The sequence below is a fragment of the Leiobunum rupestre genome, chromosome 3 (assembly GCF_980474605.1).
Source record: "Leiobunum rupestre chromosome 3, qqLeiRupe1.1.hap1, whole genome shotgun sequence".
Lineage (NCBI taxonomy): Eukaryota > Metazoa > Arthropoda > Arachnida > Opiliones > Sclerosomatidae > Leiobunum > Leiobunum rupestre.
The window spans coordinates 64008415-64026072 of NC_143386.1; positions in this window are offsets into that span (position 1 = coordinate 64008415).

Sequence of the window (17658 nt, forward strand, 5' to 3'; positions counted from 1 at the left end):
CGCAAAAATAGAAAGAGAGATGTTATAAGCGAAAAAGATATTGGAAATGAAACCGGCTCGAAATTTATATGGAATAGATAGGCGCGGGGAAAAGGCCCGAGATGTGGCAGCCCGTGAACCACGTTCCGCTCATAAATCTTCGCCCGGAAATCCAATGATCATCCTGACACCTATCGGCCAGATATTTTTAAAATTAAAAGGATAATATTTTTGGCCGATGCCCGTTCCCAAACCATAAATTGCGAATTTATATTCCAACGACTTTTCATACTTTTCGTACGGTTGAAATTTAGAGACAATAAGTTAGTTTTAGTGTTAAATATTCAACTGTCTCCTCTTTAAAATCGATAGGTCAACAAGCCTTTTTTTCAGTTACAAGAAATAACTTTTAATAGACGCTTCAAAAACATCTTCAAGGAAAGTAATATTTTGCAAAGCTAGGACCTGCAACTTACCTTTTATATAGTGCTTGTTGAAATAATGGAAACTTTCAACCTGTACGATATGCAACAAGTGTTTCCTTTTAACCAGGTAGCTTTTTTTTGATATATTAAGGCTTAGTTCTGTTTACAGGTGAAATTTTTTCATTATTTCAACAAGCACTTTATAAATAGACACTTGCAGGTCCTGGCTCTCAAAAATATTACTTCTTTATTGAAGCACCTATCCCATTAGGTGGCGGGGTTGAAATGAGTAGGTGGATGGTGGAAAGCCCTTTATGTATATAACGTTAACCTCGTGGAAAGGGGCAACCGAAGAACTCGAAAAAAAACCCATTGAGGGGAGATAAAATTTGCGAACGCGATTAATGTTCAAATTGACAAAATCTGTGTCCACAATTTTGAAATGTCGAACAATTTCACAAAATTAAATTAAATTTTTTTTCTAGATGTATGAATTTGTTTAGCACTGAATATTCACTAGGCCCGCCTTAAACGCTGAGATTTCGAATCTCTAACTCTTGATTCGTAGTCGTTACCTTAGTTCTTAAACCATGTATGTTCGAAAAAATTAAATTTGAGTAAAAAGCCATTTAAGTTTTTTAAAATATTATTACGAAATGATTTTTAAAACTGTTTAAAAAAATCGATAGAATTGAAACTATATGGACTGTATTTTTCACATTTTTATTATAAATGAAGGTTGAAATGCCCTTTCTAAAAACTAAAAAAATTAATTCGCTTAAGTCGAGATACCTGGTTTTGTAACTATTTGTTTCTTCCAGCCACGGCCGCCAGGAAAAATTGGAAGACATTTTTCATTGCGTCATCAATCCTACGTTGACGTTAAAAGCGTCGAAATTCATGAGATGAATTGTTTTAAAAATAATATAGGCTTTTAAAAATATTATATAGGTTTTTAAAAATAAAATATAGGTTTTTTAAAATAATATATAGGCTTTTAAAAATATTATAGGCTTTTAAAAATAATATATAGGCTTTTAAAAATAATATATAGGTTTTTTAAAAATAATATAGGCTTTTAAAAATAATATATGGGCTTTTAAAAATAATATATGGGCTTTTAAAAAAGCATAGGCTTTTAAAAATAGCATAGGCTTTTAAAAATAGCATAGGCTTTTAAAAATAGCATAGGCTTTTAAAAATAGCATAGGCTTTTAAAAATAGCATAGGCTTTTAAAAATAGCATAGGCTTTTAAAAATAGCATAGGCTTTTAAAAATAGCATAGGCTTTTAAAAATAGCATAGGCTTTTAAAAATAGCATAGGCTTTTATTTAAAAAATTTTACTTACACGATATAATCGTGATTTTATTTATTTTTAACATAATCATAAGAAAATAACTCTCTTTAAAAGCCACTAGATGGCGAGGGCAAATTAGACGTGTAGGGGGAATAGAAACGTTGGCCTAGGAAAAATAGTCGTTAAATTTGGTATAGATGTATGTCGGTTTGGAAGATCGAACAAATGGGTGATTTTTTGAAAAGCCTCTTTTCATCAAATCGGAGCGAATCTTTTTCGGGAGAAACACGCGGTGAAATGACGATATCTATCTCTCTAAGAGTGACGACTCGTGACGAGGGACCTCCATCAGTAATTCCCCGAGATCATATTGGCATCACCACGCGGGATGCGAGAGAGCTCGGCTTCTCCTGCCGGCGCTCGGAGCATCGGCACGCGGAAGCGAAAAGCTTTTAAGAAAGGAAGGAGGAGATGGCTCCGTTTTAGGGGCGCTCGCCTCGGGGCTAAAGCGCCACCCGCGGAGGGAGGTAAGGACGGATCAGATAGGACGCTTTGCCCCTCCTTTCCGTTTCGCCTTCGAATATAGGTGAATTGCTAAGGTTAGGAAAACGCATTTACGAGCGGCGTGTCAAAAAAGGGGGAACTTATCATCGAAAGAGGGCGCTATAGAAAACGGGGATCAAAGTTTTAAAAAATGAATTTTTATTTCCGACCCACGCACGTACTCGCCTCATCCCGGAAAGTCGCGGGAAAAAAAGAACCTGATTTGACGCTTTAAGCTAAAGCTCAGTTACCGTCACATTTCGCAGATTCTAGTTTGGAGCAAATTAGATATAAAACTTACTGAGTTATACCTCGGATTAAGAAGGGCAATTGGCTCGTTTGAACCAACTGCCGCCTGTAGAAGTGTTCAACATGCAGAATGGATGGATGCGTGTTTTATTCACCTTCCTATTAAATATCATATTTCAAATCAAAAAGGATAGCATACATTATAAAATGCATTTCAGACATAAAATGTATCTCAGAGATTCAGACACGTAAAATGTATTTCAGACATAAAATGCATTTTACATAAATATATATTAGACAAATAAAATGTATCTCAGATACAGAATGCATAATAGACACATGTATCTAAAACACGTAATATAATTTTGCATGTAGCTAATTAATTTAATTTAATTCCCTTCCTTTATTAAACCATTGCTTTTCGGAGTATCTATGCTGTAATGAATACTATAAAATTACACATTTAAATGCCAAATATACACATGTAAGCATTTGCAGGAAGAAGAAGAAAATAAGCATGATAAAATGTTTTTAGTTGATCATTACCTAAATATGTTTTGGGACTTATCCCCCCCCCCCGGAAAAAATACTGGGTGCGTCACTGCATGTAAAAATATGTTTCCCCATATACGCAAATGAATTCAACATAAATAGAGTCAAGTTAAAACTTTTGCTTAATTAATGTATTATTTACTAGGTTAACCCTAGGAGCAACAAACACAAGGAGAACGTAGCTAGCCTTAAAACACGCTATGGCAGTGTTGTGTACAAGTTTCATTGGACGAGCCTTTACGCTGAACGTTTTACGGGAGGGAGGGGGGAAGACAATTTCCGAATTTTCCCCTTCCGACGGCAGCAGGCGCTAAAGCGTCCAACCAATGAAAACTGTACGCAAGAAAATGCACGACTTTGGACGGGTTGCGTTCTGATTGTGTGGGGTGCTGTGTTTGTTGCTCCTAGGTGGCAACGCCTTCCGGGACTTAATGCGAAAGGCAATTTGTCTGCCATCTATTGGCTCCTGAAACCACGTATTTAATAAGTTAATTAAACCATAAATGTATTTATTTATAATTAGGGATAATTTCTATCTTGTGGAGATTCGTAGCGTGGCTCCCAATCCACCTCCCGGTCAACCAGTATGCTCCCTTAAAGGCCGACTACATGGTTATTCGGTTTACTCTGTCTTTCACTGGAAGCTGGCTCGATGCAAGACACATGTGCTATGCAAGCAGCCGACTACCAGTGAGAAACAGAGTAAGCCGAATAACTATGTAGTCGGCCTTTAAAATGACATCTTCCGAGGCGATTGAAGCGCATAAATGAATTCTTTTTTGCCATAAGTATAAATAAATTTATGACTGGAAAACAAACCCACTAAATTTAATTCCAAATGAAATACTTCTGAAACGTAAAATCTGGCAAGCTGGCCTTTGAAAACGTAGGTCTTAATAGTGGCCGCGATTAAAACAAATTGGGTGAAAGAGACGCGCGTCGGCCCACACAGTTTATTTTTGATTTAAAGCTCCGAGAAACAAAAAAGCAGAAACGTGTTTTTTGGAGTTCCTCTCACGTAGGTGGGATGGCGACACCTGCGCACGCGTAAAAACAGAATTGAGGGGAAGATGGGCGCGTGGGCGGAAAGATGGGTCAGCCCTCTCTCTACGGAGACCGCTCGAGCGTGGAGCGTCATTCCGGGTGGGCGCCGGCCTGGCAGCTCCGTGTACGAAATTCTCCTTTTTGGAGTTCACCGGGGATATACGACGAGCCTTTCAACGCCAGCGGCTGCACTCCGAATACGACATAAATGTAAATGGTGACAGAAAGGGGCCCTCCTCAAATGACACCTCTTATTTCGTTTGCCGTATTAGAAATACACGTACTGTTACGTAACCAAATTAAAGTTCTGTTTTGGAAATGTTTATTAATATATGTATTTTATCAGAATGAATTTTTTTCCTGGTTAATGATTTTTGGTTAATATATTTTATTAGATTTTCTAACAAGATAAATTTCGGAATTTTCAAAACCGACTATTTCAAAATTATACACGAATTTCCAAACATGATAATTTCAAAAAATTAGAAACATGGTAATTTAAAAATTTTTTAAAAATGATAATTTCACTAATTTACAAACGTGGTAATTTCACGAATTTCCAAACCTGATAATCTCGCGAATTTACAAACATGATAATCTCGCGAATTTACAAACGTGGTAATTTCACGAATTTCCAAACCTGATAATCTCGCGAATTTCCAAACATGGTAATTTTACGAATTTCCAAACATGATAATCTCGCGAATTTCCAAACATGGTAATCTCGCGAATTTCCAAACATGGTAATTTTACGAATTTCCAAACATGATAATTTCACGAATTTCCAAACATGAAAATCTCGCGAATTTCCAAACATGATAATCTCGCGAATTTCCAAACATGATAATTTCACGAATTTCCAAACATGACAATTTCATGAATTTCCAAACATGACAATTTCACGAATTTCCAAACATGGTAATTTCTTGAATTTCCCAATTTAGAATTTCATGAACGTCAATCCTGGGATTTTAACTAATTTGCCAAACATTATAATTTCGTGATTTTCCAAACATGATATTTAAAAAAAATTCCAAACATGATAATTTAAAAAATTTAGAAACATGATAATTTAAAAAAATTTAGAAACATGGTAATTTAAAAAATTTGGAAACATGATCATTTAAAAAATTTAGATTTAGATAATTTAACGAATATCCAAAAATTGTAATTTCTTGAATTTCTTGATTTTCCCACTTTAGAATTTCATGAACGTCAAACCTGGGAATTTAACTAATTTTCCAAACCGATATATACCGAATTTCCAAACATGATAATTTTATGAACGTCAAATATGAAACTGCCATGAACGATTAACCTGGGAATTTCTCTAATTCCTGATAATGTCACGAATATCCAAAAAAGACAATATCATAAATTTTAAAACCTGATAGTTTAAAGAATATTAAAAACAAATAATTTTAGTATTTTACGATTTTACTACTATGGTTGTTTTTCGAATTTACCAACTTGATAGTTTTCAACCTGATTTTTTCACAAAATTTTATAAAATGAAAACTTTTATAATTTACTAACATGAGAATTTTATACCTATGGATGAATTTATAAGTTTTTTGGTTGCGGAGGTACAGCGGCATTGTAGAAGTGAGCTTCAAATATTAAATCCAAGAGGATTCAATACATCATAGCAGGGGTCCCCTGGTGCCTAAATTTACGATCTCGACCTTCAAATGGTTTATACCGAAATTTCATTGAAATCTTTTTTTTTAAAAAAGTGATTAATATCAACGAGGCGATCTCAACCTAGAAAATAGTGATATCGAGCTTCAAAATGGCCATCTTTTAATTTGCTAATTTTGGAATAATTTTGCTTCGTAGAAAAGCCTGTTCTAGCTAGTCAGCGCCATTGCTTTTAATTAGAATCTTGGTAAGATAACCCAAAAAATATCCCGTTGAGTGAGGGCGTATTACACAACCAGGAACCTAAATATCGCGCCCATTTTCCAAAAAAAGAGGTACAGAAAGAAACAAGAAGTAAGCCTCCAATTATCCTTTCATCCAAGGTAATTATCATTTAACCCTTTTCGAGAACCACCGCGTGTTTTGAACCTCCCAAACACACAGCTGAAACCTGCCATTCATCTGAGCCGAAGTTCTGAACTTGAAAAACGTGACCCTATGTCATTCCACGCGCGAACCGGTCCTGAATTTCAATTCGAAAGACGGGGGTGGCAAAAATGTACCTCACCCCCTCCTTTTCGTTTCGTTCGTTGTTGATATTTTGGAGAAGGAAATTTGAGCTGGCCGTTTTCGCGAATTGTAAGTTTTTCTTTTATTTACACCCTTCCGCTTAAATAAAAATGCTCTTTTGTTTTTAACGTTTAAATGTAAAACAAAAATTATTTTCGTTCGCTGTCCACCCACTCGTTCTAATAAAGCCGCCGAAGATTTGGCAGACTAATGTGGGTTAAATTTAAGTCTGTCAGAAACACCGGAAATTTACAATTAAGGCTGAAGATCACTGTAGCCATTGTCTTATATTAGATGAGTTTAATCTGAGGTTTATTGTATTTAACTATTAAAGCTTAAAATAGTTTTGTCAATTTAAAATTTAAAATATAATTAATTATAACGTGTGATTTTAAAACCGTTTAAATCCATGGTATGATAATAATAAAAATTAAGTCTTTAAAGAAAGTATCTCATGGATAAATAAAACTTTTATTATTTTAGTAATAAAACGTTTTATTCATCCATGATATTCTTTATTTAAAGATTTCATTTTTAATTATAACGTATTTAAGCACTGAAAGGGTGGATTTGCTCAAAACTAACTTACTAAAAAATCAACTGAAAATCGCCTAAATACTTTATTAAGCATTAGCTCCGTGTAAATGGAGAAAACCTTTCCCCAACGTGATAGCCACACAAACGCTACAAACATTCATATATTAATATTTTCCTACTCATCCTTTTGATAACACAAAACTTAATGGTAATATTAATATAAAATACCGTTAGGAATATAAATTTAAATTTCTTAGTAGCAAAATACTTATTCTTGAATTTTAAAATTTTGTTCCATGGTTCTATTTCAATTTGTTGTAATGATTTATAATAAAAAGTACTGCTACATGTACTTCATGGAATTTAAAAAATGATTTTATTAAAATAAAATGATCGGGAGCTTTCGGACCGTACTCCTTCGTCAGCCGCTACATTAATCAGAATATTGTAGCGGCTGACGAAGGACTACGTTTATTTTATTTTAATAAAATCATTTTTTAAATTCCATGAAGTAGCAGTACTTTTTATTATAAATCATTACAACAAATTAAAATACTTATGGTTATATGATACTTATGTTGTTCCCAAATGGACTAATAGCTTTTAATAGAGCCTAGCGCCGCCGATCCCGCGCCGCCATCGCCGATATTTTACCTGGGCCGAACCGCCGCCGAGTTATTTTCTTTTCGGCGCGCCGCCAACGCCGCCACCGTACAAATTTTATTATTTTTTTTTCGTACAAAAAGTTTTTAAATTTTTTTTCCAAATTTTGAAAAGGGGGGAGAAACTTTTACCCCAAAATTTGGTGGAGCGTGTGAACAAAAAGCAATCGCGATTTTTGCTCGTGTAAATAAGCCTCAGCAAATTATGTATAAAATCGTATTCTTTGAATCTGAACGTATATTAATAGAATTTTATTTTCCGAGAAGATCTAATTCAATGCCAATGAAAATTCATGGAAATTGGTTAATTAGAGACGAATATCAATTATGGAATAAATTACGTGTAAATAATATACACGTAAATGGATCATGGAAGGATTTCCAAATAATTTATAGACACTATTTCAGCGGAAAGTATAATACAGTCGCTTCCCCTATCGCCCTTTCAAGGAACTGATAAATAAATCGACACTGTCCTACGTAAACAAAAGAACCTTCGACAAACAATAGAGTGAGAGATAATTGCATTAAAACCCTTTTAATTATAATTTACATATGAAAGGTAACATTGTAAAGAATTTTTAAAAATTTTATTAATTTTAAAGAAACTCTGGTTTGTAATTCCCTTTTTAATTTATTTTCACGAATAATCGTTGCTTTCTTTTAAGTTCTTTCAAAGATTGAATTTTAAATAAGAAATTTTCAATTTAAATTAACATAATAAAGATTCTCCAGTGGCTAGTTTTTAAATTATTATTATACTCGGTGTATTCTAGCGAGTGCCTCTCCTATAAATCCTATTTAATTCGCGATAAAATCTGGAGAAACGTTGCAATGGAGAGATTATAATCGCTAGCCCCACGCGCACGGAAAACAAGTTGTTGTGACGAACGAAGTGTGAAAAGGTGACCACCCCCAATATTAAATTCGCCCTATTCAAATTCCAACTTTGTCGTATCTGATTTTAACATTTTCCAACGTAAAATAAGTTGATCTATAGCCCCATAACGCAAGCTTTATTAATGAATAGGGTCCAACTGTTGTTATGGATAGATTTTACGATATTAGAAATAGTAAATTTTTCTCAAGGTTGAAACCGAGGGGTCCGACACATACGAACAGTAACGAACTCAGGTGGACGCGGCGATTAAAACTCAGCTGAACTCTTTGTTGAACTCACTTGTACTCTCAAAATTTACCTAAACTCTTCGAACTCTTCAAAACTCAAGTTGAACTATCTGAAATACCCCAAACTCACACAAAACTCCCATGAAACTCTCATAAACTCTCAAACGAACTCCCATAAACTCTCGCTAAGTCTGTAAACTCTCACTAGCACTGTAAACTCTCGTCGAACTCTCACAAACTCGTCAAACTCTCACAAACTCTCGTGGAACTCTCACAAACTCTTGCCGAACTCCCACAAACTCTTAAAAACTCATGAAATTGAAGCGTACAAAAATGCGCTGTTGCCGGAAAACCGGGGGCAAAGTCGAGGGCAAAGTTTTACTTAAAACGCCAAAAAGGGCAAGCTCTTTGAAACTCTCTCCGTACTCTGAAACTCTTTCCAAACTCTGAAACAAACTCAGCTCGAACTCCCACAAACTCAACTCGAACTCCCACAAACTCAACTCGAACTCCTACAAACTCCACTCGAACTCACTCGATCTGTGCAAACTCTTACGAACTCTTGAAAACTCCCTGAACTCCATTCGAACTCGAAAAACTCACTTTGAACTGAGTTCAAACTCAGGTGAACAAAAAAATCAAGGTGTCGGACCCCTCGGTTGAAACATTATTTTTTAAAAGCACAATAATTTTGTTGTAACTTAAAAAATCAATAGTTTTGTTGTAACTTTAAAAATCGATAATTTTATACTAATTTCAAATTACAATATATTATTTGACAAAAAAACTCCATTATTTTATAGTAACTTGAAGTTACGATATTTTTTAGTCGTTATCCCCGAAAATGAAGTAAATTGATTCAATCTTAAAGGTGAACGTGGTGAAATATGTTTAACAACCGATTCGAAAATATATATGGTTTTGTGCTTGATGCAGCCTACTTCCAGGGGCTAGTAGGCCATACTTTGAATCTCTCTGGCGCTCTTTTAACTCATCGTAGGAAGATAGGGAAAAACAGACATACTTCTCTCTTCTCAACTCACCCCCTACAACTCCTTAATTTTTTTGCATAACATTTTGAAACACCCTGTATAAAATATAAATATAATAAATATATAAAATATTAATATAATAGATGTATAAAATATAAATATAATAAATATATAAAATATTAATATAATAGATGTATAAAATATAAATATAATAAATATATAAAATATTAATATAATAGATGTATAAAATATAAATATAATAAATATATAAAATATTAATATAATAGATGTATAAAATATAAATATAATAAATATATAAAATATTAATATAATAGATGTATAAAATATAAATATAATAAATATATAAAATATTAATATAATAGATGTATAAAATATAAATATAATAAATATATAAAATATTAATATAATAGATGTATAAAATATAAATATAATAAATATATAAAATATTAATATAATAGATGTATAAAATATAAATATAATAAATATATAAAATATTAATATAATAGATGTATAAAATATAAATATAATAAATATATAAAATATTAATATAATAGATGTATAAAATATAAATATAATAAATATATAAAATATTAATATAATAGATGTATAAAATATAAATATAATAAATATATAAAATATTAATATAATAGATGTATAAAATATAAATATAATAAATATATAAAATATTAATATAATAGATGTATAAAATATAAATATAATAAATATATAAAATATTAATATAATAGATGTATAAAATATAAATATAATAAATATATAAAATATTAATATAATAGATGTATAAAATATAAATATAATAAATATATAAAATATTAATATAATAGATGTATAAAATATAAATATAATAAATATATAAAATATTAATATAATAGATGTATAAAATATAAATATAATAAATATATAAAATATTAATATAATAGATGTATAAAATATAAATATAATAAATATATAAAATATTAATATAATAGATGTATAAAATATAAATATAATAAATATATAAAATATTAATATAATAGATGTATAAAATATAAATATAATAAATATATAAAATATTAATATAATAGATGTATAAAATATAAATATAATAAATATATAAAATATTAATATAATAGATGTATAAAATATAAATATAATAAATATATAAAATATTAATATAATAGATGTATAAAATATAAATATAATAAATATATAAAATATTAATATAATAGATGTATAAAATATAAATATAATAAATATATAAAATATTAATATAATAGATGTATAAAATATAAATATAATAAATATATAAAATATTAATATAATAGATGTATAAAATATAAATATAATAAATATATAAAATATTAATATAATAGATGTATAAAATATAAATATAATAAATATATAAAATATTAATATAATAGATGTATAAAATATAAATATAATAAATATATAAAATATTAATATAATAGATGTATAAAATATAAATATAATAAATATATAAAATATTAATATAATAGATGTATAAAATATAAATATAATAAATATATAAAATATTAATATAATAGATGTATAAAATATAAATATAATAAATATATAAAATATTAATATAATAGATGTATAAAATATAAATATAATAAATATATAATATATTAGTATGATAAATACATAAAATATAAATATAATAAATATATAAAATATTAGTATGATAAATACATAAAATTTTAATATAATAAAATATATAAAATATTAATATAATTAATAAAATAAAATGTAATAAAATATAATATAATAAAATATAATAAAATATAATAAAATATAATATAATATAATATAATATAATATATAATATAATATAATATAATATAATATATAATAAAATATAAAATATTAATATAATAAAATATAATAATTAATATAATAAAATATAATGTAATATAATATAAAATATTAATATAGTATAATAAAATATAATATAATATAATATAATATAAAATATTAATACAGTATAATAAAATATAATATAATATAATATAAAATATTAATACAGTATAATAAAATATAATATAAAATATTAACACAATATAATAAAATATGAATTTATTAAAATATATAAAATAATAAATATATAACAAATATATTGGTTGTATATTATAAATATATTCAAAAGGCTCCAAACGTCTATTTCCATTTTCTAAATACTATTTTATTTTTATTTATAGTGCTTTCAAATTAATTCCATCAGATTCAGTTAGCTGAACGGTTATCTGCCTTCTACGATCAGTACATAAATATAATCATCTAAAAAGTAAATTGAAATAAACCAAAATTAAAATTTCGAAAAACATTTTAATTGGAGGAAATGTAAAATGTAATATTGGAGCATTCGCAATAGTTCTTTTTATAAAATAACCTTGGCCATCTTGTTGAAATGTTGCCTCCCCGCTTCAGCTGTGGATCCGTTTTCTCTCCCACTGAAGAGTTTATGAACTCATTCTTAGGCATTGGCTGAACTATTCCAGGGCAACATTTCAACAAGTTGGGCAAGCGTAAAGACGTTTTATAAAATCAACTATTTTCTCACCTTCTATCGGTCGATTTACTCAAAATTGAGAAAAGTTTAACCTACCTGATTTGCATTTTAACACAAATCAACTGATCTGATAATATCTTAGCTTAAATTCGGATGATTTACAGTAATTATTTCCTAGGTTAAGCAACTGAGAATCGTTTTACAAGCAATATTGTCAGTTCGGGTAAAAGACAGGCGTAGAGAACGCGACCGACAGCTCCCCCTGATAGCTGGTTTTACAAAGCTAATTTAGAGGCGTGTTAAAAATTACATATGTTTCGTTTTCTCATATCACGACGATACGCTTCTTGGGAAATGTGTGTTTTACGTTTTCGGGTTATTGGCTTTTTCGCCAGAAAAATCCTTAATGTAATTCGTTATGTAAAAGATCGTATACACACGTGGCGGGAACATTATCCGGCATTTTAGTTATTGGAATAACAATTCAAACTTTACCCTTTTACGGACGTATTTCGAACAGTCGGGTGAATCGCGACTTCAACGATCAACACCTGCCATTTAAGAATATTAGTTCCACTTATTCGACATTGCGTACGGAAAGATGAAAATCGAAACAAATATATTTCAATGATTAAGATGTAATGGATATAAAAACATATTGTTGGAAAAGCAAACCGAATTGGCAAGATTAAAGAGGATACAATTGATGTTGAAATAAATTTAGCCTTAGAAATAAAAGTAACATAAACACGTGATTTTTTTATTCAGTGAATCACGCGCGTGCGCTTAGGGGGAAAACGAAAAAGAGAGCGGCATTTATTGAAGAGCATTTTCAATTCAATTTCAATTTTACTATTACACCAAGCCTAATTATTTTCACCAGAAATATATTATATAGTAAATTACTTACTAGCAAAGTATCGATATATGACGTAAATATGAAACATGAGCCTTCGCAGGTTTGAGACACATTTGAACTGCGTGGGATAATCTAACCTAACATAGCCTAACATTTTCCACTATGCCAGGGCTAGAAGAAATTAACCCTTAAATCTAATTAAATCACGCTGTCTTATTCGATCCGTTGACAAAAGTAACTTTTAATTCTTAAAAAAAATTAATTTTAAATATTTTTTTGGTCCTTTGAAACCTTTTTCTCTTTACACGTATAAAAAACTATTTTAACTTTCGAACGGTTTGTTTGAGAGATTTCGATCTGTTGGCTCCCTTTGGTCTGTTGATCTTCGGTTCATTAGAATGGAAACGCAACCACATCACGTTTATTAATCCACTTATTTAGGAACTAAATAAAAAATCTTCCGCTGCAGGTGGAAATGTTAAATTCGTTGATGAATCATAAACATGAACGTTCGTGGGGTAGGTACATTTGTTCGAATTTCATTCGTCCGAACCGCCAAAATAACAAATGTTTCAATTGTTCGAATCGGTAGCATCACTTGTCCGAATTCTGTCGCTAAATTAGTATTTCGTACTGCTGTTTTGTAATATGAAATGTAAAATATTTCAATAATAAACGGATATAAGCATTATAATGTCAAATCATTTTATCCTATTATGTCCATTTTTCCTTTGGCCGATATAGTAAGTGGGAATTGCGTTGAATGTTGTGGATATTTTGGGTTAGGTTAGGTTAGGTTCACGTTAATGTTACTATTTTCTTATATTAACAATATTAAAAAAAAACAATTCCTAATGTTCGAAAAAACAGACAAACGATTATTCGAACAAATGAAATTCGCCAGTAAAGTTAACATTGAACGACTAAATCACCAACAAAAGTTGAGATAAATTTTTCGGGCAAATGAAATACGTTTTCAGATATACGATCCTGTTTTTTGGCATTCGGACAAATGATCATTCGGACATTTGTACCACCATTCAGACGAATGAAATTCGAAGTAGGCTGCAACAAGCGCAAAACCAAGCAGCATGGACTTTAAATACTGTTTAAGTATACCTTTTTACGCGGGCTTTACCTTGATTTGTTTACAAAGTCCTTTCTTACCTATCACACGAACCCAAACCTTAATGTTCGCGTTTACCCGCTGCTTGGTTTTGCGCTTGTTGCAACCTACTTCCCGTTGCTAGTAGGACACACTTTGAAGCTCTCTGGCGCTCTTTTAACTCATCGCAGGAAATTGGGGAAAAACAGGCATACATATATACTCAACTCACCCCCTACAACTCCTTCAAATTTTGCATAACATTTGGAAATACCCAGTATATGGTTTATACTTTTTTTCAGATCTAAATTTAACTCTTCTCTATGCACTCTAGTTCTCAAGAAGTGAATGTGTAATTAGTTCAGTTAAGCTAAAAGTTATATAGTTTATTAATTCAGGTGGCCGGGTTAAAACGCGTAGGAGGGTGGTGGCTAGCCCTTCATTCCCCGCGAGCCAACAGCTCCCTACACTCACTATTACCGCTAGGCATACTTGGAAAGACTGTTTAGTTCAAAATCGAGTAATTAATGCGACAGACATCATAAGGCGAAGGGAAATAAATGAGCCAGTGTATCAGAAATGCATTAGCGGCTCAACAGCGCCACCTAACGCTGAAATAAAACAACAGGCGACGAGCCGATAAATATACAAGAGTCATTTGAGCAATTTTGCAGAAACTAAGCATCGAAATTCGAGTCGACGAAGTTGGCTGATCCTTGGCGACGACGAAGCGTAGCTATTGGGTGCCTAGTCTCATTAGAGCTAATTCCCGGCAAATGAGCGCGATTTCAACGGATGTGGCGTCATCATCTCCAGATTCGATTTCTTAATATATTCCGCCGAGTAATTCTACACTTTAACCCGTAGCTGCCCGCCATTCGACTCGTCTGTAATATATTATCTTCGGCTTTGTTGGAGAAAGTCCCGAGGACATAAGTCAAACAATGAACGCGAAAACACGAAATAAGCGGTGAAGACACTTTGATTCGAAACTAAATTTCCATATTGTATTTCAAACAAATAAATAATAAGTACTATTTTTAAACTATATTGTTTTATTCGTCCGACTAAAAGTGTACTCTTTTTACCCTAAGACATTTTATTCGTCTGCTCTCCGACTAAAAGTGTACTCTTTTTACCCTAAGACATTTTATTCGTCTGCTCTCCGACTAAAAGTGTACTCTTTTTACCGTGAGACATTTTATTCGTCTGCTCTCCGACTAAAAGTGTACTCTTTTTACTCTAAGACATTTTATTCGTCTGCTCTCCGACTAAAAGTGTACTATTTTTACCCTGAGACATTTCATTCATCTGCTCTCCGACTAAAAGTGTACTCATTTACCCTGAGACATTGTATTCGTCTGCTCTCGGATAAAAAGTACTCTTTTTACACTAAGACATTTTATTCGTCTGCTCTCCGACTAAAAGTGTACTCTTTTTACCCTAAGACATTTTATTCGTCTGCTCTCCTACTAAAAGTGTACTCTTTTTACCCTAAGACATTTTATTCGTCTGCTCTCCTACTAAAAGTGTACTCTTTTTACCCTAAGACATTTTATCCGTCTGCTCTCCTACTAAAGGTGTACTCTTTTTACCCTAAGACATTTTATTCGTCTGCTCTCGGATAAAAAGTACTCTTTTTACCCTAAGACATCTTATTCGTCTGCTCTCCGACTAAAAGTGTACTCTTTTTACCATGAGACATTTTATTCGTCTGCTCTCGGATAAAAAGTACTCTTTTTACCCTAAGACATCTTATTCGTCTGCTCTCGGAGTAAAAACATACTCCGAAATCCCAGAACAGCCGAAAAGATACCATGTAAAACGTCAGGCGGTAGATGGTAGGCTGAGGTGAAAATCATTGGAAACAAATTTCAGTTACTATAGTCTAGGTTTATGTATTTAAGCAACAGAATAGAAATAAGTATGTAAATTAGGAAAAATTATCACCGAACGGATTTTCAAAGCTATTTGGCAATCAAGGTTTAGTTCTCAGCTCGGAGCCCCCTAGCGTCTAAATATGCCAAAGGTGAAACTTACACTACTACCATGGACAATAACACGCTACGCAGTTCGAGTGCGAGAATTTCAGTGTCGAAAAATATTAAGTCTGTAAATTAGCATTAAAACAATAGGAAGTGTCATACTTATTGTTGTTATGTTACTTATGATTTAAGGGAGTACCAGTATGTACTCTAAATCGAAAAATCGTCTGCTGACAGCTCCTACTAGTAGTAACCTACTACTTTTAGTTTATAATGGTTTTTCAATTTGGAATTCGTCGACCTTAAGCGTTATGTTTGGAAATAACCATGTTGTATTAAAGATCACATTTAAATTAGACTGGAGTGGAAAACTATATTCCAAATTCGATCCAAATAAAATGTACAAAAGTCTACTTTATTTCAATTTGATCGAAATGATATGATCCTTACAGAATTGGATTAAATCAATTATAGTTAGATTCAGCTCTGAAGGAAATAACAGTTAAAACCGAAGAACCTAATAACCACGAAAGGACTAACCATTTTTATTTTTTATTTTTTTAAAAGGAATTTTAAGAAAAGGACTAAAAAATAAATAAGAAACCGTTTGAATAGAATTTCCAATTGATAGCGGCCAGGGCTAATTAAAATACTCATTAAAGTAGAACTAGGCTTACGGTAAATCCCGCATTATTATTATAAAACCCACCGCCCCAATTAGCTAAAGTGGAGAGATGCAAATTGCAATTTGAAGCGGCTCACGAGAAGGCAGAGCAACCGGCGTTTCATCTGAAATAAAAGAACAAATAGAATAACGTACATCCGATGTACGAAAGAAAGCCGGGGAAAAACACATTTCCGCTAAGCCTCGGCCGTCCAAAGAACAAAAAAAAAACAAGGAAAAACAAACCGAAAATATAATCGGATTACTTTTACCGTGTAATTCGAATTTGGCGGCTAGATTCGGCATGTAAACGTCACCCTGACCAACGTGCCTCCCCCTTCACCCAGGACACCACCCCGGAACAGTGCGTGCTATTATGATCTCCCCCCCCCCCCCCCCCGCTATCCACGAAATGGGAACCGCAACAGTTGCGCTCAAATATTTCCCGGACGCGAAATTGTGAATACCTCATCGCGTACGGTCACTTGACGCTTGGCACGAAGGCGGAGACATAATACCTCTTAGTCTTAATCCACGATAACAGATGACATCCCACGCAACACTCGCTATGATATAAGCGAAAATAGTAGAGGGGTCGTCACTCCGTAGACCCCCCCACTGCCCGCATCAAATGATTTTTCGCGTCTGGTTGATGGAAGGCAGGAACTGGAGAGGCAACGCTGCAGAGACAGAACGAAAAAACAAAAGGTTCGGTAGCAAACAAACACGCAGAGGGGGAACAAAACCAATCATAAAGACTGCTCCCCCCCCCCTTGTGGGTGGGTGTTGGTTAAAGGGGGTGGAGCGGGGAGGTAGGAGATGATTGGTGAAAGAGATAAATGACGATACTGGTCCATCATTCGTATGGATTCGGAG